General features: G+C 38.5%; 1 long non-coding RNA gene across 1 annotated transcript in view; it reads left to right on the top strand.

Moving 5' to 3' along the window:
• LOC145982704 (uncharacterized) overlaps positions 1–11,876 on the top strand; it is a 50,571-nt gene extending 38,695 nt beyond the window's left edge. Inside the window, exon 3 of the long non-coding RNA XR_014441133.1 lies at positions 11,435–11,876. This is a non-coding gene — a long non-coding RNA (uncharacterized LOC145982704). The remainder of the gene's footprint in view (positions 1–11,434) is intronic.
• The last annotated feature ends 334 nt before the right edge of the window (positions 11,877–12,210 follow it).

The following is a 12,210-nucleotide window of genomic DNA, read 5'->3' as shown; positions in this document are numbered from 1 at the left end:
ACGTCCCTTTCCATTTTGGCACACCGTCTATGGTTTCTTCCCCAACACTATATCTTCTCCTTCGTGAATTCTTTGGGCGAACACTAACACTGACACTTATGAGCCTCTTCTAGTCCTTGCAGCTAATAGGCCCCCACTGGCTTGCAGGTTTCAGTCTTTACAGTCGGGCCATAAACAGTAAGTTTCACCAATAACTGATCGGGCACAGACTCACTCTTCGAGCCATCAAGCTTTTCTGGCAAAGACACTAAGTTTCACCATTCTGTGAACATCAGGTACGGACACCAAGTTCCACATGTTCTAAGTCTTTCGTACACAACGAGCGCCAACAATCTTCGAGCCCCACGACCCTGAGATTAAGAGTCTCATGCTCTACCGACTGAGCTAGCCGGGCGCCAAATAACTGTAACGCCCCCTCGGGTTTCGACCACACACACACAATACTCCCTCGGCACAACGTTGCAGTTGCGGTTTCTCAGAATAGTACTTGACTGCAACGTACTGGGTTCGACGTTGTGACGGGGAACATTATTCAGTTTTACCCATGATGTTAGCTCTTTTCTAGCCGGAGATATGATGTTCTTATACACTCAGGGTTCGGGTATATATAATGAAAGTTAGCGTCCACGTAAACAGTTTATTGAACTGGGGTGAAATTAGATATCCGCACAAAACAAAGTCACAATATCTCCTGATAAGATTTCACTGCACTTTTGTTGTTCTTGAAGTCCAGGTTCAAATCTCCTCTGCAGATGTCTTGGAGAGGGAGGACAGGGACCATTCAATTTTTCTCCAGTGGGGAATAAAGGACCTTATTTTTCTTGTATGGCATTGGGTCGCCTCTGTGCTGACTTGGGGACAATAGGGCATTAATTAAACGACTCAAGGAACATTTAAATCTGCTTTCCTAGTAAAGAGTAATATCAACAAAGCAACGGAAATTTACTATAAGCTTACAAAGGATAATGTTTAGTTAATCTTTATTTACTTTAATTAATTACTTGAATAATGCTAAGCTGTAGGCAGTAATAAAACACTGCTCGTTTTTCCCTTAATGAAAAATTAACTAACGATTAACATCACCCTTCGTATTTTCTACCTGGTAGGCCAAGAAATATTGCTATCGCTCGTATAATCTACCACAGTAGGCCAAAAGATGACGTTATTTCTGCATCGACTGTTGTGAAATGTATAATCTACTAGTAGGCCAAAGAATACGGATACCCTTCGTATAATCTACTAGTAGGCCGTCTCCCAACAGTAAATATGTCCACAAGCTAAACTGTAACCCAATACAATGTGTATAATCTACCTGTAGGCCGCACAAGGAGTACGTTTCTGTTCTACAGGCAGGCCACACTGTAGGAGGTTGAGCTTGAAACAATGCGTATATTCTACCCGGTAGGCCGAGAAATATTGCTACCTCTCGTATATTCTACCAGAGTAGGCCACACTGTAAGAAGCCCTCTTGTATCCCTAAGCACCCGTGTGCTTGCAATGCTGGGCTATTTGCGGGAGCAGAGCTCGACCATGAGTCGTCGAAGAGTCAACACAGAACTCTCTGGCCGGGGCAGCGTCGCTGCTTATATACAATTCCGAGCGCAGCGCCAGCGCCTCTAGTGGATTCTCGTGAACTACGAGAGCGCTGCTTAACATGAGGTGCCATCTATACAGATTAATAATGAACTATTATAAACAATAACGCTCCCTAGTGAGATATGGTAGAACTACGTTCTCTACCAAGCATAGCAGTGAAACCCTATGCAGAAGCGATAACACAATAGATAAGATTATACAATGCTATTCAACAAAAGAACAAATGCGTAACTTGTGGCGATCTCGCAGGATCGTTGCAATTGTCCCTCTCCTGGGGAAAAATTTTGAGAGTTCGACTAAATTTTAATTTACATGAGAATCTTGAAAAATTTTTCAAAACAATATTTCTCCATAGTCCACTAAATAATACACTTACTTCACTTTTATATATTCACCACTACACTTAAGAGTCCTTTAGGTATAGATATTAGAATATGTTAGCAATATTCCTTTAAAACAATATTAAAAGTCCACTAAATAATATCATCTTTATATAAGTTCACAGTCCTGTAAATAAGGAAAGTCCACTAAATAATATCATCTTCATATAAGTTCACAGTCCTGTAAATAAGGAAAGTCCACTAAATAATACAAATCCACTAGTAGATAAGAGTGTACTAGTCCTTATATACTTCGTATCAGTCCTTTCGAACACTCACTCTTCCTTCTTCACTTCCTCTTCAGCACTCCTAGTTTCCTCATCCTGGATATCAAGGGAAACTTCGAGGGAATTCCCACTCCTTCCTTCTTCAGAAGTTTCCTAAGTTCAAGGAGAGTCACTTGCTTCCTGCCAACCAGGTTCAGGACGGTCTTCTCAAAAGATTCTTGTCTGGTCTCGGAGGAGGAGCTGGCCGCCGATTTCCCTGAAGGAGGGGGAAAACTGCGCTGAGCTGCAACGTTTACGTTGGGGGTAGCGGACGCGGACAGTTGATTGGTCTCGGCTATTGGTCCCCAAGCCATCAGCGAGTCGTCGAGGGCCTTGACTTCTGCCGTCAATTTTCTCTTCTCACTTTCTAATAGCCTCACTCTCTCACGCCAGAAACGGACTTCTTCAGAAACATGGGGGGTGTCTTGAATGTTAGCACTGCTTTCCCTTACAACCGGTGAAACAAAGCAAAAATGTTTGGAACGCACACGCTGTTCTCGAGTACGGGCTGCACTGGAACGCTTTATTTCCAAATTGCAGGCAGGTGGGGGAATCAGCTAGAGCTTTTTCCTTGCAGGGGCCAGTCCCAGCGACACTGGATACGCCCTTGCTCGCATTTCCTTTTTCTTAAATTGGCGACGTAGCAACTTGACATCCGCGTGCTTAGCTGCCATGCTGATGAATGATACTAAAGTCTTAAATCCCAACAATAAGAATATTGGTTATCAGCAACTCTGATAATTTACTTCATAGCTGATCTCTTTTCCACATTGTTACATCAGTACTATTAGGAAAGTTGCGAATATTCTGTTTCATTCTTTCTTTCTTTTAAACAAACATCCGAGAATCCCAGTGTAGCTTTAGTTTCCATTCTTATTTCTGAAAAGCTCTAGAAGCCTTATCAAGAAGCAGCAAAAATGGCTAGATATATGCACTGCTTAGTTAAAATAGGCACTCCTATTAAGTGCGTTCAGCTATCGTCAGGACAATATTATTCCAGCTCTCTGAGACATGTTTCTCATTACAGTTGGACTTGGGTTGAGGGCATGGGCGCAATAACTAAAAATAAGCACAATAAAGTTCCCTGCGAGTCTTCTCTCTTCCGTGGGAGTCTTTTCTCTCGGCCACTATTTAGCTAAGACTCTGGAAACTACCTTTAATCTGGGCCTCTTTCTAGCTCCATTCCTTCCATTAATTAATAACTTCAAGTAGGCACCCTTAACACATGCTTCAATTCAACCTTTCATTTATCATTCATCTTTTTCTTCTTCAACTGTATATGTCTACATTTCTTCATTTTACTGGAGTCATACCTCCTTTCATTATGCTGAACAGCTGGTGTTCTTCCCACTTTTTAGTATCTATGAAGTGCTTCATTTATTTAATTATTCAGCTCCACAATTGTATGAGTCCTCCAGACACAATCAGGACTACCATCACTAGACTGGAATGAGAAAATTTACTTTGTTTGTTTGTCTTTTAATTACTTCTTCTTTTTTTTTCGGCCCTTGTAAACTTCACAAGAAAGCATAGCATCTCTACATATCCTAATAACCGAAGAATGCCAGTCATGTCTCTTCCATCTGCTTCGGTGAAATAGATGCTCTCCTCCCCTTCCTCTGTAAAGCCTTCTTCTTCTTCTTTTTCTCCTTCTTCAAGAGATGGCTAGAGTAGAAGAGCCTCTTTATCCTCCTTTTCTTCTTTCGCTTCCAATATTCTTCTTTACAAGGAAACATCTCGGGTAGGCGAAAAGTCACACTTGGTTGCAAGGACATTACAGGGTGCATTTCTGGCTGCATCTCTGTTACAGGCTGAATCTCTGGTTGCATTTTCGTTACAGGCTGCGTTTCTGGCTGCATTTCTGTCACAGTCTGCATTTCTGTCACAGTCTGCATTTCTGGTAGCATTTTCGTCTCTCCATCGAGAGGCAATGACTCGAGAGTATCATGGAGTGGTTCTGAAGCAACAACTATGCTGGAAATTAACGTTTCCTGTTCTGGAGGAGACAGAAGAGAACATTCCTTATCATTTAACTCTTCTACTTCTTCAACTCTGGATTCCCCCATTAAAGCATTAGTCAACTTTGCCAATTCTTCCTTCTCCTGTTTTCTCTCTTCTTCATATTGCAGCAATCGTTCATTGTTCTTCTTATGGCAGCTTTCCAGTTCCTGTAAGCTTTCTTCATATCCCCTTGTTTTACTTTCTACACTTTCCCTTCTCCGAAGGATAACTTTATCGCTGTACTCTTTTTCTATTGCTTCTCTAACATCTGTTTCTGCACGGAGGACGGCTTCTTGTTTAATTTTTATTATATCTTCTCTACTCTTTATTCGTCCATCAGCGGATCCTAACATGTACTCACGATGGTCTTCTCTGAAGTGCATTCTTATTTTCAGCCAGAATATTTCATCCTTCAATTTTCTTTTCTTTCTCCTTTCTTCATCCGCTTTCTTTTCATCTTTCTCTTTCTTGAGTCTATCTTCATCTTCTTTCTCTCTCTTTCGTTTTGCTTCTAGTTTTTCAATTTCTCTTTTCTTTTCAAGAGACTCTATTAGCGACCTAAATTCTTGTGTCTCTAGTTTTCTTTTAGCTTCGTCTTCTGCTTTTTCTTTCTTCCTCTCCTCTTTATCTCTCATCAGCCATTCTAATAACCAATGGTCTGATGGGGTCATACTAGGAGCACTTTGTTCTTGCCCGGAAGCCATCAAGGGTACTGATGAGCAAGTCTTGCATCTGGACTCTGCAGTGGACACTGAGGTCTCTTCTTGCCCTTCACATCTCCAATGGAACTTCTGGAGACATTGGCAACACTGGAAAGACTCCATCTGTCCTCCGGCATCCTCACAGCATCCGAACCCAGTCTCTTCATCTATGGTTTTCCTTCCTCTGCTTCTTAAGTTCATACTTGACACGTCCCTTTCCATTTTGGCACACCGTCTATGGTTTCTTCCCCAACACTATATCTTCTCCTTCGTGAATTCTTTGGGCGAACACTAACACTGACACTTATGAGCCTCTTCTAGTCCTTGCAGCTAATAGGCCCCCACTGGCTTGCAGGTTTCAGTCTTTACAGTCGGGCCATAAACAGTAAGTTTCACCAATAACTGATCGGGCACAGACTCACTCTTCGAGCCATCAAGCTTTTCGGGCAATGACACTAAGTTTCACCATTCTGTGAACATCAGGTACGGACACCAAGTTCCACATGTTCTAAGTCTTTCGTACACAACGAGCGCCAACAATCTTCGAGCCCCACGACCCTGAGATTAAGAGTCTCATGCTCTACCGACTGAGCTAGCCGGGCGCCAAATAACTGTAACGCCCCCTCGGGTTTCGACCACACACACACAATACTCCCTCGGCACAACGTTGCAGTTGCGGTTTCTCAGAATAGTACTTGACTGCAACGTACTGGGTTCGACGTTGTGACGGGGAACATTATTCAGTTTTACCCATGATGTTAGCTCTTTTCTAGCCGGAGATATGATGTTCTTATACACTCAGGGTTCGGGTATATATAATGAAAGTTAGCGTCCACGTAAACAGTTTATTGAACTGGGGTGAAATTAGATATCCGCACAAAACAAAGTCACAATATCTCCTGATAAGATTTCACTGCACTTTTGTTGTTCTTGAAGTCCAGGTTCAAATCTCCTCTGCAGATGTCTTGGAGAGGGAGGACAGGGACCATTCAATTTTTCTCCAGTGGGGAATAAAGGACCTTATTTTTCTTGTATGGCATTGGGTCGCCTCTGTGCTGACTTGGGGACAATAGGGCATTAATTAAACGACTCAAGGAACATTTAAATCTGCTTTCCTAGTAAAGAGTAATATCAACAAAGCAACGGAAATTTACTATAAGCTTACAAAGGATAATGTTTAGTTAATCTTTATTTACTTTAATTAATTACTTGAATAATGCTAAGCTGTAGGCAGTAATAAAACACTGCTCGTTTTTCCCTTAATGAAAAATTAACTAACGATGAACATCACCCTTCGTATTTTCTACCTGGTAGGCCAAGAAATATTGCTATCGCTCGTATAATCTACCACAGTAGGCCAAAAGATGACGTTATTTCTGCATCGACTGTTGTGAAATGTATAATCTACTAGTAGGCCAAAGAATACGGATACCCTTCGTATAATCTACTAGTAGGCCGTCTCCCAACAGTAAATATGTCCACAAGCTAAACTGTAACCCAATACAATGTGTATAATCTACCTGTAGGCCGCACAAGGAGTACGTTTCTGTTCTACAGGCAGGCCACACTGTAGGAGGTTGAGCTTGAAACAATGCGTATATTCTACCCGGTAGGCCGAGAAATATTGCTACCTCTCGTATATTCTACCAGAGTAGGCCACACTGTAAGAAGCCCTCTTGTATCCCTAAGCACCCGTGTGCTTGCAATGCTGGGCTATTTGCGGGAGCAGAGCTCGACCATGAGTCGTCGAAGAGTCAACACAGAACTCTCTGGCCGGGGCAGCGTCGCTGCTTATATACAATTCCGAGCGCAGCGCCAGCGCCTCTAGTGGATTCTCGTGAACTATGAGAGCGCTGCTTAACATGAGGTGCCATCTATACAGATTAATAATGAACTATTATAAACAATAACGCTCCCTAGTGAGATATGGTAGAACTACGTTCTCTACCAAGCATAGCAGTGAAACCCTATGCAGAAGCGATAACACAATAGATAAGATTATACAATGCTATTCAACAAAAGAACAAATGCGTAACTTGTGGCGATCTCGCAGGATCGTTGCACATGATATATTTAATATTTCAAATTTAGTAACGATCACTTAATTAGTTTTCCATTTTGAATCTCTACAATGTTTCTAATGACTAGGGATGGACGATATTGGAAGTTTGATATCGCGATATATGATCAAGAAAATATCATCACAAGTGATACAATATAATTTTTCCGTATCATAATATTGGTGATATATCTCCATGATATATATCACCAAATATGGTGATGATATATCACTGACACGATATACATTGCTACAATATCATGATTATATATCACCAACACAATATATATTGCCAAAGATTGTGACGATCTATGTCAACACAATATATTTATATATATTACCAAATATTGTGATGATATATCACCAACACAATACATATTGCCAAATATCGTAATGATATATTGCCCGACTCAATATATATCACCAGCTTATAGTGACGGTATATCATCTACTTGATATTGACTGGACAGTATTTTTTCAATATTGTGATATATCATCTGGATGATATGTCATCTACACGACATATCGCCCAACACTAGTAATCACTAATTCAAATTCTAAAACTAATAATACATTATTTATAAACTTTAAAACAACAATGCGGTACTGTTGTTTCAGAGTAACCAATAAATGTTTGAATTTGTTACCAGGCAACCATCCAAAAATACACACGAAGACACCAGAAGAATATCTAGACACAAGAATGGGTTCATTTATAATTCAGAACTTTAAACTGAAACATTGCAGACTGCGCTTGTCACCAGTGATCAGATTGAAGAAAATTACTATACATCAAAAATGCAAATTGTAAGTATTGTGCTTTGTGGCACAACAGATTGCTTAGCATTTAAAATTGAAATATTGCACATAAGTTTTCCCACTGTCAACCTTTACCTCTTTTCATAATGATGTCAACAATATATAGAACTTTAAAACCACAGTTTCATCTAGTATTAATACCTAGGTATAACACAGAATAATGGACATTTTCACATGTGATGATAAAACACAAGAAAGTGCATAAAATTTTTAAATGAAGTTTATACTGAGAAGAAAATCTGGTACGAATCTGATATTCCCCAGACAGATTTCTTCATTTTTACAGAAGAAACTACTTACGGTAAAAAGTTCCTGTAGCATTGTCTAACATCTGGAAGGTGTTTTGTGTGATGTAACGGATTTCTTCAAATTTAAAAGTTTGGGGCTCATTTGGGGGCAGGTGACTCGGGCCAATTTCTAACATGCCTTTAACAGGGACTCTATAGAGAAAGCCGGGGAGCCGGAGCGGAGCGGAGGTGGGGCCGCGTTAGCAGTTGGGGGCGGTAGGTCAATTACCCCAGAGGCGGAGCCCGGAATCGGTGGAAAATTTGGACTCAAAAGTTTCAAAGAAAATTAATTTTTTTGGTTTAAATTTCCCACCGATTCCGGGACAAAAAACGTGAATACACCTTTAAAAAAATTCCGTGAAGGAAATAGGTAAGTACAAATGTCAAAAATTGACAAAACGAAGAAGTTATAGGTGTCCGGGGAATATCACATTATTACCGAAAACATAAAATTTCCAACATTAAAAAAGAAAACTAACTGACAACTTTATAGACTTCCTTACTTACTTTCTTACCTACCCTAGAAGATTATAAACTAATATATTACTCATACACATCATTGCCTTGGAATTATTGGGGCAAAGCCTTCTGCCTATTCCCTAATTCCAGTGCTCAATATAAATAATTATTTGTAATTATATTTCTTCCAATCTAAAATTTATCATTCCATTTCACAAGAGGAATATAGTACAATTCACAAAATAATGAGTAGACAAAAATGAAACGTTAAAAATGAAGGTTTCGTTCTTTTTCTCGGTTAGACAGAAAAGAATTGAATTTCTGTATTGTCAGGAACTTTTGTTTTTGATGGAATTCAGCTTCTTATTGCAATGTTAAACCTCACTATAGAGCATCTGAACCTTAAAAGTCACTATGGAGCGTCTCAACCTTAAAAGTCACTATGGAAGTAAATGGAGTACTTCCCTCTCTCTAATACACGAGTTTTGCCAATAGCTCTGTCCTTCTCTACTACCACTGCGTTGCCAGATGCTACAACATTTTCAAAATGTAAAAGTCATAAATTTCAAACAGTGAAATCAATATCCTGTAGAGCTTTTTATGCTCTATTTAATGACGGCATTATATAACCTGTCATAATTTAATGTGATCTGAAATTTCCATAATTATGCAATTTTGCAAAACGCTTAATTTTTTGTAGTAAATACTTCAAAAGCCATAAATATCAAACCACATGAACAACTTCGCCAGTTTTTTCCCTATGAGATCTATGGTGATATGATATTCTTCGCCTGAGTTAATTAATTTGCTTATGAGGACAGTTATATATACACATTGGATATTTTATATAAATCATCAGACCGTAACACCAAAAAGTTAGTTAGCAAGAAACTTTTCGGTTTGTTCCGATACACATGCAGACCAAGCGAGAAAAGTGTTGACCATTGTTTGAAGTTATTTTTAGAATATATTGTTACTCCACAGTACCTTTATATTGCACAATCGCAGTTTGTTTACGTGGCCTGTCTCTCATATCAAATTCATTGCGTGCCACCGAGGTGCCCCGGTTCGTAGGAAGTGCATTGTGCTGTGTGATAATTGTGGATTGCATGTAAGTTATATATTTTGCTTAATAAAAGGATAGAGAAGGGACCTGGAAAAAGACGCAGTATTGGTAAACTTTGAGGTAAAGAACGCATAATAGTTATGTGCATGCTAAATCACTTTTTAAAGCGGTTAAGACAACGGCTGATGTTACGGAGTGTTCTGAACGTCTTATATACAGAATACGAAAGGAAGAAACAGAAGGTCCTCTCAGAACACCGGCAAGAAAGAAGTCGAAAAGAATGGGGAAACAGAATAATGCCAGAACGAGAAAATAAATAGAACCGGGTGCATCAAGAGAAACAAATTTTTTGGAGGATGTAACGTCATTACCAGACGAGGATAGTAGTTATGCTTAAAGGTACTTGAGCACACTTTATTACTTTATTTTCCGTAAAAAATATATCTTAATGTTTGTTTTTGCATTTATTTAATTCTGTTTATGTAAAGGATACATTATTCAACATATATACATATACACATATAAAATAAAATACAAATGTAAAATAATAAATAGTTACGTCGAAATATAAACATTTACATGCAAATCTTGAGGTAACTATCGTTTTTCCCAAAATACATCAAATACATAGATTTTGAAGATTTCCTATATGATATTAAGGAAGTAAATTTGTGGGAATCATTAGTGATTAACAGCGACTCGATACGCCTCCGTTTGTTGATCTGGCAACGCCGTGCTCCATTTAACCCATACTGACTTTTAAGGTTGAGACGCTCTATAGATTATCTTCAAAACTGGAAATACTTCTAGAACAAAACATCTGACTGGAATTTCTACATAATATATACTGAATGTAATAATATTTACTACCACATGAGTTACACCCTTCATTTCCATAAAAACTGAAGGTGGCTTATTATTTGAATAGAGTACTCCACATTTTCTTGTTGTTAAATGCTATTGATAGAAGATTCAAGATTATTGTAAAATAAGTCAGTAAAATCCTTAGTGGTTCTATGAAATATTTGAAGAATAGCATGGGCATTTTCTGACATTATTTTTTAAAGAAAATAGAAGAAATTGAGTGATTTATAAGGAGGGAAGGGAGGGTAAAAAGTACCAACATTTGCATGTGTATATTTAAAGCTGTTAAATAAAAAAACTTTTTTCAAATATACACAAAATATTAAACATTTAAAAGATTCTCTTGCTATGTTTCAAGAATTTTTGGAAGTTACTTGAAAACTGCAGTCTTCCGTGTACAGACTGTGGATGTTTTTGGAGAGGGGGGAGAGGGATGAGCCTCATGGTGTACATGGGGCTGGTCGTGTGGGGAGGAGAGGTTGGTCAATTTTCCAAGTCTTCTATGCGAAAGCAGAAAAGAATTTGGTAATTACCAATCTGCTACTGTGTACATATGAGGTTTACAGGCGGGGAGGAAGGGGATATCTACGCTGTGCATATTTTGGCAGGAACAAGCTGCAACTGAAAGTCCTTTTTACAGGTAAGAGGATATCCAAAGTAAATTATAATTTATTTAAATTTATGTGAATAACAGTATCTCATAAGATCCTGGGAGGGTTAAGGAGGGGCTTCATTAGTTGAATTAATCAAGATGTAAAAGAAATAATATACAGGATTAGTCAAAAAGAAGGAGCAGACTTCAAAATGTTATTTCAAGCAAACAATACACAACAGAAACATAATCCACACATCATTGGATAGATTAAGGTTGAAAGTTTTGTTGGAGGAAAATTGGTTTTGTTCGTGTACTAACAATTTCCTTTTTTCTCATTGCAGGAAAATAATGATGCTACATTGTGAATCTGCAACGTGAATTCCATCTCGTCATAAGTGGAATAAGAAATTCATCACGGATGGTTGAATATGCAAAGGCCGCACATGGACGTCCCATGAAAATGTCGAGTGTATCCGAGCCCCCTAGAAAATATGGAAATTCCTCAAAAAACAGTCTGCCTGCTACTCTTCAAGATCTGAAACAGTACTAGGTTTGCTTGTGTTGTAGATATGCAGGAATAAAAGTTTAAGAAATTCCGGCATTGCACCTGCGACGTTACAGAAGGTTCAAATATTGCATTACAGTTGCACAATGGATACACACTTTGCACAATTGTAGCACACAAAACATCATTGTTAGTGTATGAACAAAACCAATTGTCCTACAACAAAACTCTGAACCATATTGTATCCAATGATGTGCAGATTATATTTCTGTGGTGTATTGTTTGTTTTAAATAACATTTTCAAACCTGCTCCTTCTTTTTGACTAACCCTGTATATGCATGATATAAAGGTTATTTTACGAGACCAGTAATGAATCAACCACCTGGTGGAGATGGATGTCTAAATGAAATGTGTAACGATGTCTGAACATTGATATTATGACATACATAAATAAGAAAATAATAACAATAATTCTACACAATTCTGAGTGTCCCCTGTTTTGAAAAATCAAAGATCAAAAAGACCATGCTTTAATACCGGGTGTTTCAGAAATAATTGAGGGGTTACAAAAATTTATTGCAAGTATTCGTTTTTCTTAACATTTATTTATA

This window comes from Lepisma saccharinum, unplaced genomic scaffold, assembly GCF_977018435.1.
Source record: "Lepisma saccharinum unplaced genomic scaffold, izLepSacc3.1 HAP1_SCAFFOLD_346, whole genome shotgun sequence".
Classification (NCBI taxonomy): domain Eukaryota; kingdom Metazoa; phylum Arthropoda; class Insecta; order Zygentoma; family Lepismatidae; genus Lepisma; species Lepisma saccharinum.
This window is presented reverse-complemented; position numbering and strand designations above follow the sequence as displayed.